General features: G+C 37.0%; 1 pseudogene; it reads left to right on the forward strand.

The window, feature by feature from the left end:
- Positions 1-2,916: 2,916 nt before the first annotated feature.
- On the forward strand, positions 2,917-6,592 carry LOC143649295 (lactosylceramide 4-alpha-galactosyltransferase-like; annotated as a pseudogene).
- The last annotated feature ends 5,176 nt before the right edge of the window (positions 6,593-11,768 follow it).

The following is an 11,768-nucleotide window of genomic DNA, read 5'->3' on the forward strand; positions in this document are numbered from 1 at the left end:
TCTCCTCTGAAATTTCTGTCAGCTTTCTCTCTCTGTCAGCTCTGTCATTTCTGTCATTTTGACCCACCCCAAAATTTTTCTTCTTTTAAAGGATTCTAATAAACTAATCAAGACCCACCTGGAATGAGTAGAGTCAAACTCCGTCTAATCAAAGGGTCACTCCCAAAATTGGGTGTGTCACATCTTCATGGAGATAATTTAATCAAAAGTCTGGGCAGGTCACGATGGCTCAGCAGGCAGAGTTCTCACCTGCCATGCTGGAGACCTGGGTTTGATTCCCAGTGCCTGCCCATGCAAAAAAAAATAAGTTTACAGCCAACAATATTGAATGAGGATTGAAAGAAACTCTCACAAGATTGGATCAGGATTAAAATATGGTTTTACTGGGGTGCATGATATTTCAAACCAGCACAGGTTGCTCCATAGTTTGTCAGTTTAATGATACCTTTATGTGGCTGTCTTATTTTCTTAACCCCTAACTTCTACTTTCAGAGTCCTTTTGGAATCTAAATAATACTTAAATTAAAACAGCTATTAGTTTCCTAGACTCAATTGAACTTTATTAGACTTTATTTTAAAAATTTAAGAAGTAGAAATATCCTACTTATTTTAAGTGTTTTTGATAAAATACTTAATGCATTTTTCTATCACATGCCCTTTACCTCTGTTGTTGAACTACAACCAAAAAAGGAACTTAATCTGTGATATATTCCAATGTTTATGTGTGTTTGTTTGTGTATGTTTAAAATAATAGACACATACTTTCCTGTAATATCAGGTGATAACCAATTCATTGCCAAACAGTGTTTTTGAGGGCAAAATAAAAAACTTAAAACAGTCATATAAATATGATTTTTACATGCAACATAAAGTTAAAAATATAACATAATCTCATGGTAGAAGTTAGCTAACTTATTTTTCCAATATGATTGACATAAATATTTGATAAATTAATGAAAACCAATAAGAAAAATTAATTCACATTTGCTTCAGACATAAAACACTCTACTTACATAATATGAAGGGACTTGATAATATATTAAGTACACTTAATCAATTAGTGTCCCCATGTCCACAAGTATTCCTATTTACCCTTTCATTCATTTAGCAAGCATTTATCAGATGAAAGCATTTTGTCTTGCCAGTCATAAAAAGTACTTTTCTTAAGGCCCCACAGAAAACACAGACAAAGAAAAAGAACACTGGTGCTTATGGTGGCAGTGTCCAAAAATTGCAATGGATGAAGGTGACCTAGGGTTACCTCAATGGAAGACTGTAAGGGGGACTGTGGTCCATGCATGCAATGGATTATTGAGTGACCGCAAGAAGGAATGAAGTCCTGAGGCCTGCAACTAGCTGAATGTCCTCAAGTCTTTGAGGACAGTAAGTTGAGTGAAATAAGCCATAAATGAGAAGACAAATACTATAATGCCTCACTAATATGGACTAATTATAATGTGCAAAGTCTGAGAATTGAATTCAAAGGCATACATTGTCAGGTGAAGGCCTATTGTAAAGGTTTCTGGACTGAAATTTTGAGGTGATGAACTCTTTGTGTATAACTTGGACATTCCATGGAATTTTGGATATTTGTGTGACACCTTACACTCAGGGATAGAGTTCTGCAGCTATGAATATCAGTATTACCCTTGACGTGTACAGCTCCTGTTAAAAACACTGAAAAATTTATCAGACTTCACTTAGAAATACGAGTGAGAGTAATCTGGGTAGGACTAGGGTAAATCAGACAAAAGGATAAATGATAATATTGAATATATTTTAAAACTTTAACTTCTGTGTGAGACCAAAGTAAGGGATGTTTATATGGTGTAAAAATTTTATGTCCTGTAGCACAGTAATTAAATATGTATGGTCAGCTTATTCACATATCATGATTGCTTGGAACCATGAATAGGAAATAAGATATAGTTGTTGTGATGCCCTGATACATCCCAGAGTAAGCAGAGAAGAATAAAAAAGTGTTTTAAAAGTTCCCTTGGAAAAAAATTCCTTTGAGGTACTGGGGAAAAAATGGGGATATTTATCTTTCTCACTTGGGGAAGACCTAATATGTTCATGGGCATTGGTGACCACCAATTTGAGGGGCCAGGTCCTTAAGATCTTTGGGCTCTCCCTTATGGAAGTTATTCCTGTAAAGGAGAAGTTAAGACTACTAGTGATTATGATTAAAAACTGCTATAGAAAACCTCTTTTGTTGCTCAGATTGGCTTCTCTCTGTAAGCCAACTCTGCAGGTGAACGCATTGCCCTCTCCCCTACATAGGACATGACTCCCAAGGCTGTAAATTTCCCTGGGAATGTGGAACATTATTCCTGGGAATGTCTGGCCCTGACATCATGGTAATGAAAAAGACTTCATGACCAAAAATAGGAAAGCAAATGAAGCAAATTAAAGTTTTAGTGCCTGAGAAATGTCAAATAGAGTTGAGAGATCTTTCTGATGTTATTTGTATGCAGTATATAGATATCATTTTTCAGTTCTTGGTGTTTTAGAGTACCTAGAAGGAAGTTTCTGAAACTGTTGAACCTGTTATCCAATAGCCATGATTCTTAAAGATGATTGAATAATTATAGAGCTTTTAGTATGTGAACATATGGGTCTGAAAACCTTGAAACTGATAATCCCTTTATCCAGTGTATAGAAACTGAATAAGAAAAAAATAATAAATAAATAAACAATACAGGGATATAAGTGGTATGGAAGGTTTTGGGTTTTTTTTTTCACTTTTTATTCTTATTTTTGTGTTTGGAGTAATGAAAATATTCAAAAATCAATTTTAAATAAGAATGCATAGCTTTATGATGATACTGGGAAAGACTGATTATACACTTTGGATAATTATAGCACAATAAAAATCATTTTTTAAGAAAAGATTGGGACTGTTAATGTGCCCTTTTTGTCTCGGTCCTGATCTACTGGCACATTGTGGGAGAGCCCAAGGGCCAAGGGCAACTCTATAACCTGCTGGCCATCATCCCTGTCCCCGGCTGGCAGCCCCCACACCAACCTCGGGCACCCCCTCCCCAGATAACATCTTCTTCCTGGAGACCTCGGATCGCACCAACCCCAACTTCCTGTTCATGTGCTCAGTGGAGTCGGCCGCCCAGATGCACCCGGTATTCCGGGTGGTGGTCCTGATGAAGGGGCTCCCCAGGGGCAATGCCTCCCTGCCCCAGCACCTGGGCATCTCGCTGCTGAGCTGCTTCCTCAATGTCCAACTGTGCCCGCTGGACCTAGAGGAGCTGTTCTGGGACAAGCCCCTGGCCACCTGGTACACGTGGATGCAGTGCCACTGGGAGCCGTACCTGCTGCCCATGCTCTCGGACACAGCGTGCATTGTGCTCTTGTGGAAGTTTGGCAGCATCTACCTGGACACGGACTTCATCGTCCTCAGCAGCCTCGGCAACCTGAGCAACATGCTGGGGGCGCAGTCCTGCCACGTGCTCACCGGCGCCTTCCTGACCTTCGAGCTGCAGCATGCATTCATGGCCCAGTGCATGCGGAACTTCGTGGCCCACTACCACGGCTGGGTCTGGGGCCACCAGGGCCCGTAGCTGCTAACGCGGGTCTTCAAGAGGTGGTGCTCCATCTGCAGCCTGAGCGAGAGCCGCGGCTGCTGCAGCATCACCGCACTGCCTCACCAGGCCTTCTACCCCATTCCCTGGCAGAGCTGGAAGAGGTACTTCGAGGATGTCAGCCTCGAGGAGCTGGCCCAGCTGCTCAATGCCACCTACACCATCCACGTGTGGAACAAGAAAAGCCAGGGCACCCGCCTCTGGGCCACGTCACACGCGCTGCTAGCCCAGCTACACTCCTGCTACTGCCCCGCAGCGACCCACGAGGCCATGAAGATGTACGTGTGACTTCTTCACCCCAGAGGGAGACGGGGCCCCTCAGGCACCTCACCACGGCGAGGTGCGAGATGGGGTTGGGGGCTGGCTGGGGAAGGGCGGGCACCGCTGGGCACATGAGGTGTGGAGGGCGAGGGCCTCACGCCGGACTCAGCATCCCCTGTCCAACCCGGGCTGGTGGGAGCATCCCAGGCTCCCAAACAGCCTGCGAGGGCGGTGAAGTCTCTGGCATCTTCTGGGGTGGCTCAGGGAAGCCCCTGGGGAGGGGAGGAAGGAGGGGGCACTTCCCGGCTGCGAGGGCAGGAGGAAAAGGTTCTAGGCAGAGCCGGGTTGCAGAGCGCATCCAGAAAGCTGAGGCGGGTGCTCTTGCCTGGTTTGGTTCCTGTCTCAGAAGGGGCAAAGCAAGGCCGAGGCAGGAAGGGCTGGCCCGTAGAGCTCCTGGGGTGGGGGTGGGGGGTTGGGAAGGCCTGCCCACCCCCACCAACCTAATTTCCTGAAATGGTGCAAGAGTTGGTGCAAGCCGTCCGCCAGAGTGGGAACTGTCCTGGCTCAGAGAAAGCATTTAGAGCAGACGTTCTCCACGCTGCTCGTACCAGAGACAGGAAGACTAAATATCATGGAGGGACGCAAAAAAAAAAAAGAATTTTGTTTTGTTCATTATGTTCTGATTTATGTGGAAACATAAATGCATATACAAACCACAGTTATGGAAAAAACAGGGTGATGGAAATATATTTACCTGCTAGTCAGTCATCCAAAGAAATCTTTCTTTTTCAACTGTATTCTTTCTATTTTCAGGTTCATGAGAAACCAAACAAAAAAGAAAATATTTTGCAGCTCTACCAAATTTACCATTAACTTTTGGCCTCATCTATGATTCTGAATCCCTGTGCACTTAAATTGTAATCATCCAGATCTCTTCTTATTGTAGAGATGCTGCTGCTGCTGTTTCTCTTTAGCTATTTTTTATTTCTTACATGAATACTAGTAAAGAAGAATTTATTAAGATGATATGAGAAGGAACTTTGTTCATTAATAAAGTGAATACTTAGCATTGTGTGAAACTGAAAAAGAATGTTAGGAGAAAGTCCATATCTCTTTGGCCAAAAACTAAGGAATAAAGTCTTGTATTTGGTTAATAGAAATATTTTCCATATCTTAAAATATTCCCAAAGAAAGCATTAATCAGCCCTTGAATGCAGCACTTTACAAATTTAGATAAATTGTGTCAGCTATATGCTTATGACTGTGTTCAACTCATGCATATTGACTATTCATAGATTAATTTATATTGATGCTATTTGTCTTCCTGTAATTTAATTTATATTGACTAGAGTGAGAGGTCATGTTGTCAAGATCTGATGACTTGGTACAACCTTCCATTGCTTACAATAAGCTTTCATTATCAAATGAATCATTCTTCTTGAATCATGTTGTGTTAGTTAGATTCAGTTGTCAACTTGGCCAGGTGAGCATGCCTAGTCTTGTTGCTGCAGACATAAGCCAATGATACGTGAACCTCATCTGTTGCTGATTACATCTGCAGTCGGCTAGGAGGTGTGTCTGTTGCAATGAGTGAGGTTTGACTTAATTGGCTGGTGCTTAAATGAGAGAGCGCAATGTAGCACAGCTTAAGCAGCTCGGCATTCCTCATCTCAGCACTCACAGCTCAGCCCAGGCCTTTGGAGATGCAGAAAGAGGTCAGCTTGGGGAAAGTTGTTCGAACTCAGGGGCCTGGAGAGAAGACCAGCAGAGACCATCCTGTGTCTTCCATGTGAGAAAGAACATCAGTGGAAAGTTAGCTGCCTTTCCTCTGAAGAACTAACAAAATAAATCCCCTTTTATTAAAAGCCAATCCGTCTCTGTTGTGTTGGATTCTGGCAGCTAACAAACTAGAACACATGTAAAAAATGTCCCAAATGTTATTTTCTTACCCCATGTGCACTCACACTCTCAGATCCATCCTCTGGAGATGTCTTTTGCAATACCTGAATCAACACAATATATTTTTATTCCATTATTTCCTTCCCAGTGTACAGTTACAGAAATTGATTGCATCCTTTCTTAGTCTTCCAAAAATATATTGAGGGAATATAATTATCTTTATTGAGTATATAACTAAAGCTCTGGGAAAAACAAACAAACGTATATTTATCTTAGACTTACTTATTCTACTTTCTTTATTATCGTTGTAACATATGTATACTTGAAGAGCTATTAAGAGTGGAAATTTACTTTTCTTTTTATGAAATTTATTGTTTTACCAGCAGTAATGCTTGTTCTCTGTTTCCACCAAATCTATTGCATCAGAAGAAACTAATCTAATAGTTAATTCTGAAGTATGAAGTTGAGATACAATCCAGTAATTATCAGGAACAAAATGTCTAATCAGTTATACAAAGAGACTCATATGTCTCTATTAGAACAAACAGATCTTTGACAGCAGAGTATAGTCTAAATATATACTCAAAATTCCTCTAAAGTCAACAAGAAACAAATACATTTTCATAGACATAGCACTGATCATAACGTGATACCATATTGTCTTACAAAGACCTATGCTACTTGAAGCCATGGGACTTTAAAATTGAATTCCCTGATTATGATCTTGTAGGGAGAAATTGGGGGGGGAGGAAGAAGATGAGGGAGGAGGAGAAGAAAATGAGAAAGAAAAGAAGGAACAGGTGAAAGAAGAACAATTGGAAAAGCAAATGCAATGAAATCAATTACCCCTATAATGATTTTGAAGATTCATTACATTTTCAAGGTATAGGGCTAGAACCCTTGCTAGACATTATATAACAAAGTGTGGAGTTACTCAGAAAGGAATTAACTGAAGCATAAATTGGATAAATTGAAAAGGGAATATAGAAATATGATGTAGAAATGTGCAAAAATAATTGCTCTGAATCTAACTTTTTTTGGGTTGAATCTAACATTTTTAAAAAGCCAGACAATTGTAAAAATTATAGCTTTTTATGAGCCAAGAGGAAGTTGAATTTGAAAACTCCAATAAATTTTAATTCTGAGTAGAGATAAGACCCTTAAAGAGGACATGTGACAAATGAACCATTTAACCTTGGACAGAGGGTGAAGAAAGAGGTGGACATAGCACAAGCAGGTAGATATAAATTAACTAAATTATAAAGAATTGATAAATCCAAGTGCGGGCTGTACCATTATTTGGAAAAGTAAGAGAAACCTAGATTCAAGAAATTTGCCTTCACATTCAATGTCTTCTATGTAAGTCTCTATCAAATGTTCATGATAAAGACTGAGGGCAGACAAAATTACTGGATAACTCACAAAATAACAAATGTCTTCCTCTCTAACCAAATGAGGAAATGCTATACTTTGCAAACTGCAGCTTTATTGTTAATTTTGTCTGCACTTATGTTAGATAAGATTTACTGATATACATAATCATAGAATTGTTCCTGCTTTCTGAAAGGATTCAACCTACAACAAATCTTTGCTTCCATATCTGCCACTTTTATTTTTCCAAACAATTTAAAATCCTATCATAGGTTCTATCTAACACCCTCTTACTTAGAACCTGCACATTTCTACATGGTGGATGTTCCTCTTCACTGCAATAAGGAATAAAGCCAAGTTGTTGAACCACAGGTGTTCCTTAGTGTCCTTTGACTAAAAAAACAATGACAATAACTAGCTTAGAATCTGATTGAGGGCAGTGTGATGGTGGCTCAGTGGCAGAATTCTTGCCTGCCATGCTGGAGACCTGGGTTGGATTCCTGGTGCCTGCCCATGAAAAAAAAAACTAATTGAGAGGATAAACAGCATGCACAGGTACATAGTAAATTCTATCACAGAGATGAATGTCATGAGGTAGTGTTCAATGAATGGCTGGAAATAAAATTTTGAAAAGTACACATAGACAAACACAATATCAGAAACAAATAATACTTTCAACAAGGTTCTTCAGTAGAGTTGGTACAACTGAGGGAAGAATTAGTGAACTTGAAGCTAAATCAATAGGAATTATCCAAACAGAAAGAAATTTAAAGAAAAGCAGAATGGAAAAAATTATCCAAGAACTGTGAAATATCAAATATTTGAATATACATGTGGTTAGAGTTCTATAACAAAAATAGAAAGGAAATCGCCCCAAAGTGATATTTAAGGAAATAATGGCTGAAACTTTTCCAGAAGGAAATGTGATCATTTCATAGGGCCAAAAATGTTTGCAACCCCCCAGGAAGGATAAATATAAAAAAAAATCAAGCAACCATGAAGCACATATAAATGTATCAGACTCATTGTTGATAAAAAGGTAAGTATAGGGTTATGAAGGTATTCAGAGAGAAATACATATCACATACAGAAGAGAACATAATTATTAAAAATCTATAAAAATACAAGCCAGAAGATAATGCAAAGATTTAAGATACAGGAAGACAAAAATACATTCCAGAATTCAATACACACTGAAAACAATTTTCATTTCTAAGAATAATATAAAGAATTTTAAGAAAAATTAACACACAAGCACACATGCAAAGAAAAAATGTTTTTGCCAGAAGACTTGTGCTTTAAATATTATTCAGTCAGGAATATGATAATAGATGAGTGTTGGGTCAAACAATAAACAGAAGTGATGCTAAAAATGTAAAATTTAGGGTAAATGTACAAAATAATTGATGTGTAAAATTATAACAAATTTAAAAGTAATTGCCAAAAACAAAACTAGTTTGATGAATTGTTGGGTCAATCCAAATTTCGTGAAATTTATGAAATAAATAATAACATGCAAAGGAAGAATATAATCTCTACTATTTTAGAACTTTGATTTTTTAAGTTATGTGGTATATTATTTTAGGTAGGCTATGATAAATTAAACATGCATATAGTGCTCCTTAAGGCAACCAATACAAAGAATACAAAAATTATAAACAAAGGGAGTTAAAGAAGGATATCACTTTAGTCACTAATATTCAAAGGATAGTAATAAAATGTTATAAAAAACATTTTGTTGTTAAACTTGATTATTTAGAAGACGTGTACAGTTCCTTCTATGCTCACATCAAAAGAAATATGTAATCTGTGTAGTCCTATGTCTCTTAAAGAAATAGGATTTTTCCTAAAATCCTTCAAAATGACAAAAATTTGAAACCTTTTCCAAGTGTGGAAACCTCCCCTTTCCCTCAGATGGGAATGCAGATACTGCAATGTGAAACCTCGTTAACCAGGCAGAGGATGACATCATCTTGTTGATAGTAGAAGAGCAACATAAAGGAGACCTTAAGGAAAAAAGAGTCTCTACAAAGCCTAGTCAGCTAGAGTCTGCATTATTACAGCCAAGGATGATACTTTCCTTTTTGTTGAGCCACCCTGATTCTAAAGCCATTTCTTACACCAACCAGCTAGTACCTGACTAATACAAGTTCTCTCCCCAGCCCAATCACATCACCTAATAAATCACCCTTCTCTTTGCAGTATTTTCTTGTTGTAAATAGGATATAAATATATGCTTGAGAACATTTAGCAGCTATCTCTAAAATTAAACTTATTTTTAGCAGCTCTATTGAAGTCTGCCAATAACATACTCCTCTCATCTCTGTATTAGTTAATACTTTTAAGGATAATAAATAATGTATTATATGTTTTAATCTCTGATAAGACTGTCATAATTTTGTAGGAAAAAGTCATATCAAAAAGTGGCAACAAAGAATGTGAGCTCTAAAATTAGTCTGCCTGATTCAAATTTGAGTTTGTCCTTTAACATGTTGCCTAACCATGTACAAGCTATAAAACCTCTGTGTTCCATTTCATTATCTGTAAAATTCAGGCTGTCAAATCCGTTTATTGAGGCACTCTTCTAGGTGGCAGGAATTACAGCATTGAACATAATTGGCAAAAATAATATCTTATGCTCAAAGATCTTTTATGGTGGAGGAAAAACAAAAGAAAAAGTTTTTAAGCACAGAATATTAGATGGGGATATCTGCTATGGAAAACAAATGAAGAATTGATGGGTGATGGGGTAGGTGGGATTTTAAATAGATTATAAGGGGTGACCTTAAGAGAAAGAGAATTAGAAAAGAGCCATGCATCCATCTGGGGAAAGGGAAGTTCAGGGAGAAGAAAATATACAAATATTCCAGGCAGCATCAGAACAAATGCTTACGTGGTAGTGTAAGGAGGTCACTGCAGCTGCTCCAAAAAAAGCATGATAGGCACAATTGCAATGAATGAGGTGAATGAAGTACAAAGTAGGAGGAAGAACATGCTGGATATGTAGTCTCTGGTTAAATTTTCATTTTTTTCTTTTAATGTGATGGATGTCTTGTAGGTTTTGTGAAGAAAACTGATAGGATACCACTTCTTTTTAACAGTATATCACTCTGGAATCTGCTTTGAGATTAAATCAGAAAGAAAGACAATCAAGAAAGCTTTTGTAATAATTTAAAGACTGAAATTATGGCAGGGTGATAGAAGAGGAGATATTGAGAAAGAGTCAAATTCCTAATATACGATGTACAGACTATCAATATCCTATTCTGATGACTCAATTTCAGGTGTATCACATAGAGAAAAATCCTGGATGAGTCTTAAGCCTTTTGCCTGCACAAGTAGAAGGATGGTTTTCCATTATGGAAGAGTGAGTTTTAGATATTGCAAATACCTAAAGGAGAGTGAACTTGTGAAGATAAACTAAGTTAATAAACATCCCAGGCCCTTAAAATATTGTCTGGCACTCAGAAGGTGCTCAGTAAAGATAATCTATTTTTACTGTTATTACATAACTTCATTCATTTGCAAACAAAAATTATTATCATATTTTGTCATGCTCTATTCCAGTTTTATTTTCTTTATCATTTTATAGTTTAATCTTTGTAATATGTAGACTTTTTACATATCACAATGAAAAAGAGGATTTTATATAAAATATTTCATGTCACATGTTACATAAAATATGATATACACTGATACAGATAAGGAAAATAGAAGGACATGTTAAGTAGTCTAGTGTTTCCACATTCCAACAAAATTATGTGATATTATTGATCTTAAATCCTTTTTAGAACATATTATAAGAAGGCAGGGTACTGTGAATTTAATTAAAAGATAGTTCCTTAACTTACTAATGTCTGAAAATTCGGAATATCTGATGATAATTGGTGCCAACACAAACCTACAGCACACATTCTCTATGTCATAGAAATGTATGTAAATGAAAGACACTAGAAAATATTAAGAACCTGTAAATATAAGAAAAGACATAATGGATGTACAGAGGGAGAGATCAGTCACAGAAGAAGCTTATTAAAAAATAAATGCTTATCATAGACATTAACTGCAAACAAAACAATGAAGAATGGTAATAAATATAGATTCCAAATAAGATAGAGTTCAGTCTTAATATATTAATATATATGGATATAATATGTAAGTTAAAATGTTTGTGTAAATTCAGGATGCAGAGGAAAATAATGCACAATTTAGATTTTTGAATCAATTAAGAGTGACGAAATTTTGAGAACTCATTAAAACTTTAATCATAAAGCAGAGGTTGGACATTTTTTTCAATTTTCAAAAATCATTTAAGAAAATGAAAACATGGTCTACAAGGAAAAACAGTGTAAATTAAAAGGATACAAAACATTTAAAGGGAAAAAGTAAACCTAATAACCATTATTTAGGTTTAAATGCAAATAATCAAATGGAGGAAAACACTTCCTTAAAGGTAGATTTGGTAATAGAGAAAAATAAAATCATAATTTGGGATTGATTACAAATATTTTTTCTTTATTTCAATTGCATAATATAGCATATATACAAAGCAAAGAAATCAAAAAAGCAATAGTTTTCAAAGCACTCTTCAATAAGTAGTTACAGTACATATCCCAGAGTTTGTCACAGGCTACCATATGA

Source organism: Tamandua tetradactyla, chromosome 11, assembly GCF_023851605.1.
Source record: "Tamandua tetradactyla isolate mTamTet1 chromosome 11, mTamTet1.pri, whole genome shotgun sequence".
Classification (NCBI taxonomy): Eukaryota; Metazoa; Chordata; class Mammalia; order Pilosa; family Myrmecophagidae; genus Tamandua; species Tamandua tetradactyla.